The sequence below is a fragment of the Festucalex cinctus genome, chromosome 1, assembly GCF_051991245.1.
Source record: "Festucalex cinctus isolate MCC-2025b chromosome 1, RoL_Fcin_1.0, whole genome shotgun sequence".
Lineage (NCBI taxonomy): Eukaryota > Metazoa > Chordata > Actinopteri > Syngnathiformes > Syngnathidae > Festucalex > Festucalex cinctus.
Genome location: NC_135411.1, coordinates 21155058 through 21166899, shown reverse-complemented (window position 1 = coordinate 21166899; position 11842 = coordinate 21155058). Strand labels below are relative to the sequence as shown.

Sequence of the window (11842 nt, the reverse complement as noted above, 5' to 3'; positions counted from 1 at the left end):
TCATTAGTAGTCTTGCTGCTACTAAGTAGCCATGCAGCCACTGGGCCAAAGCAGCAATCAATCGTGTCATCTTTTGAGCATAACCACGTGCGGAAATGATTGCCGGTCGGCGAAAAACATGTACTTGTTTGAACTGGTCCGTGGTGCAAAAAAAGGTTGGAGATCGCCGCATGATACAACACATGAGAAAGGGAAGCTGAAACTGTAGCGTTGCATTGACAATACTGGTCAAATAGTGACAGTAGAAGCCAGGTCAGTTCTTCGGTAGTAGTGGAGCACATCGCTACGCAGTTAGTGAATTGTGTGCTCGATCATTGCCAATAGCCTCTCAAAACACCCACCACTCTCTCCTTTATTCTTGCCCATTTCCTCTCTCGCACCATTATCATCAGTAACTGCTAGAACTCAACCGCAACAACTTTATGTTCATATATTCAATTATCTTATTTTATTTCCAAAGACTGAACAATCAGGCAAATGTGCCCCTTCTTTGTAATTTCATGAATTACAAAAAAACAAAAAACAAAAAACACACAACAACAACAACAACAACAACAAAAAGGGGTTATCCTCAGTTCCATTCCTATGGCGGTGACGTAACCACAATAATTTTCCGGAATGCTCCGTAGACTATCACTAACTATGCTACTGAACTAGAGGATTGACATACAGTCAAACCTCGGTTTTTGATTGATTTGATTTATTTGTTCATTTTTCCTTTCGGACAGCATTGTGACAAACATTTCAACATACAATTTTAACATATGATAACCGAAAAGAAAAAGGGCTGGCAGGAAAAAGCAAAAAAGCTCATAAATTCCCGCCCCCATACTAATCTAGGACGCATAAAATCAAGAGTAATAGTTAAGGATCAGCAGAGATGATAAAATTTCACACAGTTCATCAAGTCCATGAAGTTGATTATCCAGTTGATTACATTCGGAAACTTTTGATTCAGGCAAATGGATTATAGAAAGTTCAATCAGTTCATCTTCACCAGTGATTTGATCGAAAGTAGTTCATGAGAGAAGATTCGTTCAAATTAATTGTTGATCACTTGTTGATTAGTACCATGTGGATTATCACAGTCCAGCAGCTTTAGATAACTGGGCATAGTGAAAACCATGTGTCCGACACCTCCGTCACTCAGATCCGTCTTCATCACGATTTTGACTCATCGCGACTTTGTTCTCCAGCTCGAGCAACCTTGTGGCCAGGTCTCTCCTCATTCCGTTCATGGCAAGGTTGAGTGCTGCAAGGTCGTTTTTCACCAGAGAAGTGTCATCACAGGCCTATTTTTGAACATAATCCGTTCCAGAAGGCTGTTCCAAAAGCGAATTGTTCGAAATTCGAAACAACTTTTCCCTTTCTAATTAATGTAAATTATTTTAATCCATTCCAAGTCTAAAAAAAAATGTTCCAAGTTTTTTTTTTTTTTTTTTTTTTTTTTTTTTTTTTTACTATTTTACACCATAAACTGCATTGTATACTCAAATGCCCCATGTCCAAGGCCACCTGACTAGATGTTTGCCATGCTAGATTAGGGAGACACATGCTGCCACTTACCACAAGAAGAGCGGCAAGACGGACTCAGGGAAGGTTTTGCTTTAGTGGCACATTGTTGCCTCCATTCTGAATCACCAAGAATATTTTGGATGAAAGGGTCTTCATTCAGAGTTTCTAGTGACAAATACAAAAGAACACTCCTGTCCAAAAGTTAAACGAGCGTCGAAAATCCAGCAGCTTTTTTTGTTTTTTTTTTGTACATGACTTACTGTACTAGAATTCCACAAAAAACAGGGCCAGTGCAATAAAGTCCCTGTAAAGTGAAAGTAAATGCCTTAAATTGGCAAACCACAGAACAAGAATGCTAGTAACAACTAGGGATGTAACAATATCCAAATATCACAATATAATATTATTAAGATATGAACATCACAATACAATAATTATCACAATATTGTGAAGTGAATGGCGATATTATTGGGGGGGGGAAAAAGCTCACTCTGTATAAAAACAACTCATGTAAAAATAAAACACTAAATCCATGCCATTCTCCGCCAATTTGAATTACCCTGTTGTGCAGCGTGTGTTCCAATCGGCTCAGCAATGCAAGGTATCAGTGTATGTAGTTCACAATGCAGAAAGGACAGCAGATGAAGAGGGCTCTGTATCATCAAGAACCGAACCCGTCCTACACACATGCACACATGCACGCACACCCTCTTCCATCCCCTCAATCAGGAGGCTACAGAGCATCCAGAGCAATAGCACCAGGCTGAGTGGCAGCTTCTTTCAAGACTCTGTTAAGACTGTAAAAACTCAAATAGTTCTCTATTGCCCCAACACCAATCCCTCCAATTCCTATTCATTCTTGCACATTTAACACTTTATTATTGAATGGTCATATTGTGTCCAATTCCTCCTCTGACTCCCACCAAAACATGGGAGTCCATATTGGAAAGGAAATAGAGGTATAACCAGAATAGGTTTTTTGTTTGTTTGTTTGTTTTACTGCTTTCTTCAAAACATCCATCCATCCATTTTCTGAACTGCAAATTGATAAAGCTTAAAACGCAAGCTAATTTCATGATCTTGACTGAAAAATGCATACTGTTTTTGAGTGAAGAATAGGGCATGCTGGCAAATAATCTTAATACTCTGCACTTATGACCAATCAGATAAGACGCCAGTGAGTGAAGCTGGGAGCGGCCAGTCGACCTTTCAACAGTGCAATTCGCATACTGTAAATGCTAGTGCAGTTTACCCAAATGTTAAATGGATTGATTATTAGGATAAAAAGTTACATTGTTAGTAGTATTTGTATGGGTGTAACTGTCTCACAATCTAGTCCATCAGCCATTGGTGAGTGTGCGCTCCGTTTGTCAATCACGAGGAGAAATGGCAAGGTAGATATTTCCCATGCTCTCCACATTAGTCTGTCAAAATTGCATTGGGGAAACCTGGCTATCAGGCATACACAAAAAAAGCATATCCATATGCAAACTGCATCCAGTATGCCCGAAAAACTTCCATGCGGCTAGGGACGCACATGATTGGTGTAATCGTAACGTTGCTTGTCAAGCCTACAGTATGATGCATTGTTTACATTTGCCGGTGGTGGCCCGCTAGAGAGCAATTGGTGAGTTAGCACTTCTGTTGCGATTATAAAATGGATGATCAACTTTTTCGAGCTTTTAGCCAAATTAAAATGCCAATTCTTCACCAAAAACATTACAGAAGTGTTTTCCTCCATTTGAGAGAAATTCTAAATTCTAGGACATTCTGCTCTCCAAGCACCAGCCCCTTCCAACCAGAGAAAACGAGTGGGTGCTCACTCTATGACATCATCAGGTACGGAGCCACCGCCGCACCGCCTATGCGGACTAAACACACCCACTTTCTCCATGACCTCCATGCTCGCAGGGTAGTGATAAAAGTAGCTTTTATCTGTAAACATTCTGTTCAACTGAATTCAAAGCAATCAATTATCCTTCATATTTGCAATGCCAAAGTGCGATGCCAACTGGACATCTTACATTCCCAGAAAGGATCCGTGACTGACACGTGCGTAAACTACAAGTAAAATTTCTGCGCTGTTGAACCTAACTGAACAAACGGTGTAGTGGTTAGCACGTTCACCTGGTGAGCAGAAGGTCCCAGGTTTGCGTCCCACTCAGTTTTATTTCCTCACCTCCTCCACTACGATTTCTTGTGGCAAATGTTTATTGAAGAATTGAACATCCATCCAATTTCCACATTTAACGAAAACACGGTTGTACAAAGGGGTGTGACAGTTTCAGATTTTGGTGTATGATTATAGCCTGAGGAAAAAAACACGTTTTTAAAAAACATTTGCGTCACTCAAACTCCGTGTGGCTATTAGCTCTGGCGTTAGTGAATTAGACGCTGTTTATCAATGAGCCTCATTTAAATAGAGGTGGGTAATTTCTCGGCCAAACATATGCAAATGACCTCATTTACGTACGCGCAAAAACCACCGGCGCGACGGGGCGCATTCTGGTTGGCAGGGCAGTTAATGATTAATTTGCCCATTTGCGCGTGTTTAGTGGGTTAGACTCTCTCGAATTGCTCCATTTTTACCGCTTAGTGCCCGCTCAAAAGCTACGCAAACCTTTATAGCGTTTTTCCACTGCAGCCCAGCACCGCACCGTACGAAGCCAGCACGGTGTTAGCTGTTAGCGAGCGTTTCCATTACAGCTGACCGTGTCGGAAGTGGACCGTGCCAAGCTGCTCCCAGCCCTCTCAGCTATCAGGGCCAGAGCGAGCCCAGGACATGATGTAAAACGCCACGGCAGTTGATTGGGTGGTTGGTCCTGTGATGTCATCAGTGGGCTTACCAGCCGCGTCGTTTTCGATAAGTGTTCGTCGTCTTCTTCGCCCTGCCATCAGCGTGTATAGCCTCGAGGGCTTTCCGACGAAAAACTATCCCTTTCTTTGCGGCGGCGATCCTCCTTCCGCTGCGAGCTCTGAATAAGCGCCACAAATAACAGAACGAGCAGCCTACTCTGCACAGCCTTCACCGGCCGGAGAATCCACACCGCAACTTCGCTTGCTCAGCTTCGTTACAGCTGCTTTAAGTGTGGCCAGTGCGGAGACAGAAGGAGCCAAACCAGCCAGTCTCTTGTGGGCAAGAGAAAGCAAGATGCTTTGTTTTTTTTTTATTAGCCATTAGCTAGCTGCTGCAGTTATGCTAAGTAAACGCTAGGGGTGTGAATTGCCTAGTACCTGACGATTCGATTCGTATCACGATTCACAGGTCACGATTCGATTCGATACCGATTAATCCCGATACGAATTTATAAGTCGATTGTTGCGATTTTTTTTCATTCAAATTTAGAAAATACTAATCAGTAAGCTTGTAGAGTGTAAGATTTATATGAGAATTTATTATTTATTTATCTGAAATTTCAGTCTTATAGAGGTTGTAATCTGTTTCATGTTTGAACAGCATTAAAATAAAATATTAAGGCTTAATGTTCCGTTCATATAACATTCTTCCATGCTCAAGGTGCGAATCCTAACCCGAAGTCAGACGTTTTGTTGAATATTTTTCCATTAAAAATGGAAGTTTAAAAATCGATTCACACACACAAAAAAAAAAAAAAAAAAAAAAAGGCAATGATGATAAGACGTTGAATCGGTAAGACTACCGAATGAACAATTCTGAGCGCAAAAAAAAAAAAAAAATCGATTTTTTTTTATTGAATCGATTCGAGAATCGCGCGATGTAGTATCACGATATATCGCCGAATCGATTTTTTTTTAACACCCCTAGTAAACGCTGTTTTGTTATCAGCCATTAGCCGCGGGCTTACGGTTAGCTTTATGGTCAGTGAATGTGTCTGTGTATTGCTGTTTCAAGTTGTGCCTCAGAGCGTGTTTAACTACAATGGTGCTCATTTTCAACCCAATAAGGGGAAGACTCAAGGACATCTGTATTCGCTCCAGCACTTGCTTGCGTCTTCTAACTATCTGCTGATTTTTACATTGAGATTTTTAATTACATTGTTGCAACATACATGCCTTGCGGAAAAAGAGTTGACGAGATTGAAGATAATCTTCTCTTGCAAAACTCAACAAAATGGTCACCGATTTACTTGAAATGAAAAAGAACATTGAGCCACTTCTACAGGAAATTCAGCAATTGCAGAGAAAGACACAAGAAAAAAAAAAGATTGACACATTGTCGCCTTGGAACAAAAAGAGGATGATTTGGAACAGAATCTTCGTATCAACGACGTGATAGTCACTGATATCAAAATCAAGCGGCGCCGCAGACCTCCGGTGAGAGCTGCGGCCAGCACAAGCGTAGATGATTCTGACCAAACTTCAGTGAACGAGACTGTGGAACAAGAAGTGACAACTCAATTTAGAGATTTGGGATTAACTCTATGCAGCGCACATTCAGATGTGCTTTTCGCTTACAACTGGAGGGACACAACCACCGGCAGTTCTGATCAGGTTTGTTGACAGGAAGAAAACGATTGCTCTTTTGAGAGACCGCCACAAGCTTCAAGGTAAACATATCTACAGTACGTCAATGAAAATCTCACTAAACAAAATGAAGACATTGTCAAAAAGGTGGGACAACTTAGAAAGAACGGACTTATTGAAAACACGTGGACAAAGACTGTCGAATTTTCATACAAAACAAAAGAAAACTCATCTGGTAAAAAGAAAACACGAATCATCAAAAGAGTGGAAGAACTGGCAGAACTTCAGAGAGAACAACTACAATCAGTAACTCACAACATTAAATTGTGGATTATGTCTTACCCAAATGAAATTATTGCAACATATTACTAATTAACCCAAAACTGGAGTTGCATATGATTACTTGCTGACATTGCCAAGGTTAACTTTTGTTTATACACCTGCATTGATAACATGTATTGTTGTTTCCTGTAAAGGCCTAGATACAACAATCCGACGCCAGAAGTCAGACAGCGTTGGGCCCAATCTTTAGAATAATAGACAAGCCTGCTCTCTGTCCAGTTTCAAAACTCATCTTAAAACACATTTTTACTCCATGGCTTTTGACTCAGCATGAGATTCTGCGCTGTTTTAGTGTAAATGTGTATCAATCTCCACAACTGTCAAGCACTTTTTTTTTCTTTACATCTTGTTCTATGTAAACCAAGATGCCTTAAAACCAAGGTAGATCCTAAATTGTGATTTTTGGAGTAAAGTAGCTCTAGTAAAATAGCTCAAGGTCTACAGCCACGCTTCAATGGAAGATAAACCGGCGCTTGTGCTTGAAATCTAAGATGACATCCTCGGGGTGACGACACGGGCGCGGCGACTATAAGAGCATCGCTGAAGCGTAACTCAGTAATCGCCCTGGCACGCGCTCTGAGACGTCTTCTCTTTGCCAGCCAATCACCCAGGAAGGTGGTGGTGGTTAGTTTGAGGGGTGGGGGGGAGGCTAGCTGAGGGGACTTCCTTCCGAGTCCCATTCACATTCACTGAGGCCACCTGCAGAGGCATCTTCACGCCGTAAACGCAGCAAAGCACCCCCTTGTTGACACTTTGGGATTGAGTAGCACCCTTAACCAGTATACGCACACACACACTTAACACTTTTAACCGACTTTTTCAGTGTGAGGCCCCACAGACGATAAGAAAAAAAAATCTAAGTGTGTTCTTATGGTGTGTGGTATGGTTAATAAGACTTTGCAAATTTTAAACAAGTTTAACAACTGAGCATTTTATGAGCAGATCGTGTTGGGGGGGACACTTTGCACACACCACCCCACAATATAAGTGTTCAGGATAATATTTTAGAGACCTTTAACTAGAGATAGACCGATAATCGGTCGGGCCGATAATCGGGGCCGATATTTGACATATTGGTACATATCGGTATCGGTCCGTTTTATTAATCTGACGGCCGATATGAGCGATCCATTTAAAACTCCGTCTTTTCGCTTCGAATGCAGCCCAGAGCGTCTCTGTCTGTTATGGAGTCCAACTCCAGCAATGTAACGCCCATAGCAGCATTTGATTGGTTAGCCGTGCAAGAGCCAGAACCAATCAGTAGTGTATGCCGTGTATCACAGTAGCCGGTCACACACGCACCCACGGACACAAGGCGAGACACATGCTTCGAAGGTAAGTTAAAAGAGAAGAGACTCCGCCAAACTTTTCACCATGATAAGCTAAACACATTGAATTATGTTGTGTATTAAATGCACTATATGAATGGAGCTGCAGTGCCTTGCATTGAATCCCCGCTAGCTAACAGTGGTGTGTTCAGCTTAGCATGTAGGCTAACACCCAGTAGCTAATTCGCTACTTGAACTACTCGGGGAGGGAATCACACACATTTTCACTTAATTAAGTAAATAATGTTTGTTAGAAAGGTTCCAAATATTAACAGTTGTCATTATTATATTGTCTAGTTCCATGTTAAGAGTAGAGTAATGTCATTATATTTACCTCTCGTCACGTCCACTACTTGTTGCATAGCGGTTATTATGCAGTGAGATGCCACAGTGACACGAAATAGCGTTTAGTTACTTTATATTGTGTTTATTTGTCGCACTGGTTTGCCATTGTGTGCCGTAAGCTTCGACGTCGATTTGATTGACAGCTCGTTGTGCACCTCGTTAAAGTCCGCTCCGTAACAAATTAAGTTTCTCAAACACCGTTTAACTACACGAACGTGTTCTCTTCCGTATGTTTGGCATTAGTAGAGAAGTGCACTAAAGTATAGTGTGCTTATTTGCTCGTTTTGTCTCTCTTTTCACGTCATGTCTGCCGTCATTTGGGACATTATCCTCTCAATGGATGCCACTAATATGTAACATCTACGGCCGTACACGGCTGCAATTAATGTTCAGTGATGTAATTTCGCTACGTGCATCATACTTTGAATAATGAGCTCATGTTTGGTGTGTTGTATAACTTTCTCGTGTGTTAGTAACTATTCATGTGGACAGCTAAGATAGTGCTTGTTATGTGAATTAGCAATGTTGCAGCCCAGTTATTACTTAGACAAGTACATCTGTGCCATTAAGTGATACAGTACAGTACAGTAGTGAGAGAATAGTGGGCCCATATACACACACGTGTCTATAAGTGTAAAACACATTAAACAGCAGAAACTGGCAGCGGTCCACCGCAACAATGTCTGTTTAATCAAGTTATTCTTACTATTATTATAACCAAGTTATTTTACTCTACCTTTTTCTGCGTTGATTGGTGCATCCTAAGTGGCAGTAAACTACATGATGAAGTGTCTTTTGACTAGGGGTGTGAATTGCCTAGTACCTGACGATTCGATTCGTATCACGATTCACAGGTCACGATTCGATTCGATACCGATTAATCCCGATACGAATGGTCACGATTCGATACCGATTAATCCCGATACGAATTTATAAGTCGATTGTTGCGATTTTTTTTCATTCATATTTAGAAAATACTAATCAGTAAGCTTGTAGAGTGTAAGATTTATATGAAAATGTATTATTTATTTATCTGAAATTTCAGTCTTATAGAGGTTGTAATCTGTTTCATGTTTGAACAGCATTAAAATAAAAATATTAAGGCTTAATGTGCCGTTCATATAACATTCTTCCATGCTCAAGGTGTGAATCCTAAAAAAAAAAAAAAAATCGATTTTGCCTATTATTGAATCGATTCGAGAATCGCGCGATGTAGTATCGCGATATATCGCCGAATCGATTTTTTTTTAACACCCCTACTTTTGACAGTTCTCTTGTAGAGAGGAGTAGCATGATATTGCTGTTCTCGATTTAAGATCCTCAGCTTATCAAAACTGTCTATATGGTAACAATAACAATAATCATAATAAGGTCTACAAGAACTGTATGGTGTTCAGGAATGAATAGTTTTTCTCATGGAATTTTTTTATTTATTTTTGCTGTAGTAATAAGTAATGCCACAGCTGATGCACATTTTGAATGACAGGGTTCCTCCTATTACTTAAAAATATAAAAATATAACATTTATAGAATAAAACTACAAGTATCCCAAATGCTATAAAAGGTAATGTCACATTGGCCCCCACATTTAACTCCCCCCGCCACCAACGTCTTATTGCAGATAGAAGGATGTAAAATGAAAAGTGTAGTGTGAGAATCCATTGTAAAGAACGGTTAGGGTTTGCATTATTCAAAAATTTGGTGCCAACATTTTAACTTTTACTGCAAATGAATATCGGCTTCAAATATCGGTTATCTGCCTCCTTGACTACCGATAATCGGAATCGGTATCGGCCCTGAAAAAAGCATATCGGTCTATCTCTACCTTTAACAATTGGGCCTTTGCTGACATTGATCACATTTGTGACAGTCTGTCAAAGTAATCTTATTCTATGGATGGAGGAGTCAAATGAAGTGCCTGTAACTTAGCCTGGCTCCATAGTTGTTATTGACCGATACATATTGCACATTCAATGCCAGTTTTCTCTCACATACTCCACAGCGCACATTGTGAGTAAATTAAACATGATTTAGCTTCAGAAGAGCTGCAGGTGGTATGTGGAACATGGCAGTGGGACGGCCTCAATATTCATTTTCGATAGACCCTTTTACATAGTTTTTGGTTCATTCACTCCATTTTACTTTGGCCAAATAATTTTTCATCTGCACTGTGCCTCCCATGGAAAATTTTTTTCACAGTTTAAAAATCTCGCCGGGCATCCACGGCAATCACAGCTTTTACACATTTGCCTTCCCTCTCCTCCACATTGTCCTGCAACCATCCTATTTTTTAAACTGCGGCTGCCTGGAACATCGCGTTAACGTAAGTTAAGGTACTTGTAAATGGGGGTAAACTTAACATGCATTTGATTTTAACCGTCTGTTTTAACAGTCCAGTTAAGCTATATGAACTAAACTGCCCGTGTAAATCAATTTGTCAGTTATTCATATCATTTGACGCTTGTGGAGTTATTTACGTGCAATTTGGGTGTTGTTTCATGTGCTCTGTCAATGTAAACAAAGCTCTGTGTGATACGTGTCACTTGAGCAGTGCATGGAACTAGACCGGATATAAGCATGAAATCAGAATTGGGCACTTGGTGCTGCAGTGTGTTTATCCAGCCTTTCGGCTGCATTACATCACGAGACTGTAAGTTGTGTTTGATCTGCCCAGAGGATCCTTCACACCTCTTTAAGTACATGACACCGGGTCAGTGCCACCTGTTAGTCCTCCTCACCTCCTTGTACAGCTGTGTGTGTGTGTCATGGCAGTCCAGCCAAATGGGACTGTACAGTACACACAGATGGATTAACATGGAGGAGGATTACCGTGGGAGTGGAGTGTCCAAACACAGGAACAGTGGATGTTACAGGACAGTAGCTTCCTCAACAGTGGAACATGAGTACTTTGCACGCATAAACAATTGCAATAGAAATACTTTACATGTGTTCAGTTTATAATGCCAGAGTTGAGAAAATGCTTGCAACAGATGAGGAGACCTTCACTAGGGAAGGCACAAAACATTTGGTAGTGTAAATTTAGCTAAGAAACATCACATTTACATCTTCTTTGGTTGTTTTATAACTACACTAAAACACAATTTCAACAGCATTAGTTCGTCCTAGCCAGGTTTTGAGGAACTCAACAAGTAGCCGTACCGGCGTGAACCCCCAACCACACACAAGCTAGAAAAACTACACAATCCCCAACTTTTTGTGTGTCAGGCAACACAAAAACTAACAGGCCTCGCTCGCTCGCCCAACACTCCCCAAAGAAGACTTTTCCCTCGTCTCTTACATTACCTTTTCCCAAGCGACCTCAGCAGCGTCGTACTCCGGCTACATGCGTCTTGTCTTCCTCCCTTTTCTTATTTTCACGTCCGAAATTGGAGGACAATCACACGCACGCACAATCAAATCTCAGTTGTACGTCCCATGCTGACTACTAAACTCCTGCGCCAGCAGCTCGAAAGTCGTCTGAGAGGACCCCTCGGATAGTCCTTCGGAAAAGGAAGGTGGAACCGTCACTTTCGGTTTACAGATTTATGTAAAAAGGCGAGAAAAGCCGGCGAAAAACGTATCTTAAAATGACCGAGGGTGAGTGAGTTGTCCCAGCACAATAGCCCGGCTAGTAGCCACCAGGGCCAGAGAAGGAATCACGATGCGTTCATGTGCTTACTTTCAAAGTCGTAAAATCGGTAATTCTATTTCATACGTCTAAAACACATTAACTTACACCTTAACAACGAGGAGACACTATCCTGCCAATTGCAGCTACTAATTCTAAATGATCTTACAAATATTAGCAAAGTTTTAAAAAAATGAAAGGCATAATATTACGTTTTGCAATTATATTCCCAAGCATAAAT

General features: G+C 40.9%; 1 protein-coding gene across 2 annotated transcripts in view; it reads right to left on the bottom strand.

Moving 5' to 3' along the window:
- yes1 (YES proto-oncogene 1, Src family tyrosine kinase) overlaps nucleotides 1-11624 on the bottom strand; it is a 35688-nt gene extending 24064 nt beyond the window's left edge. Inside the window, exon 1 of one of the 2 annotated variants that reach the window (XM_077522753.1) lies at nucleotides 11277-11624. The gene's annotated coding sequence lies outside the window, so the exon portion shown is untranslated. Of the gene's footprint in view, nucleotides 1-1566; nucleotides 1917-11276 lie in introns of those variants that run through there. The other variant, XM_077522760.1, reaches the window with a different exon arrangement.
- Nucleotides 11625-11842: the final 218 nt, after the last annotated feature.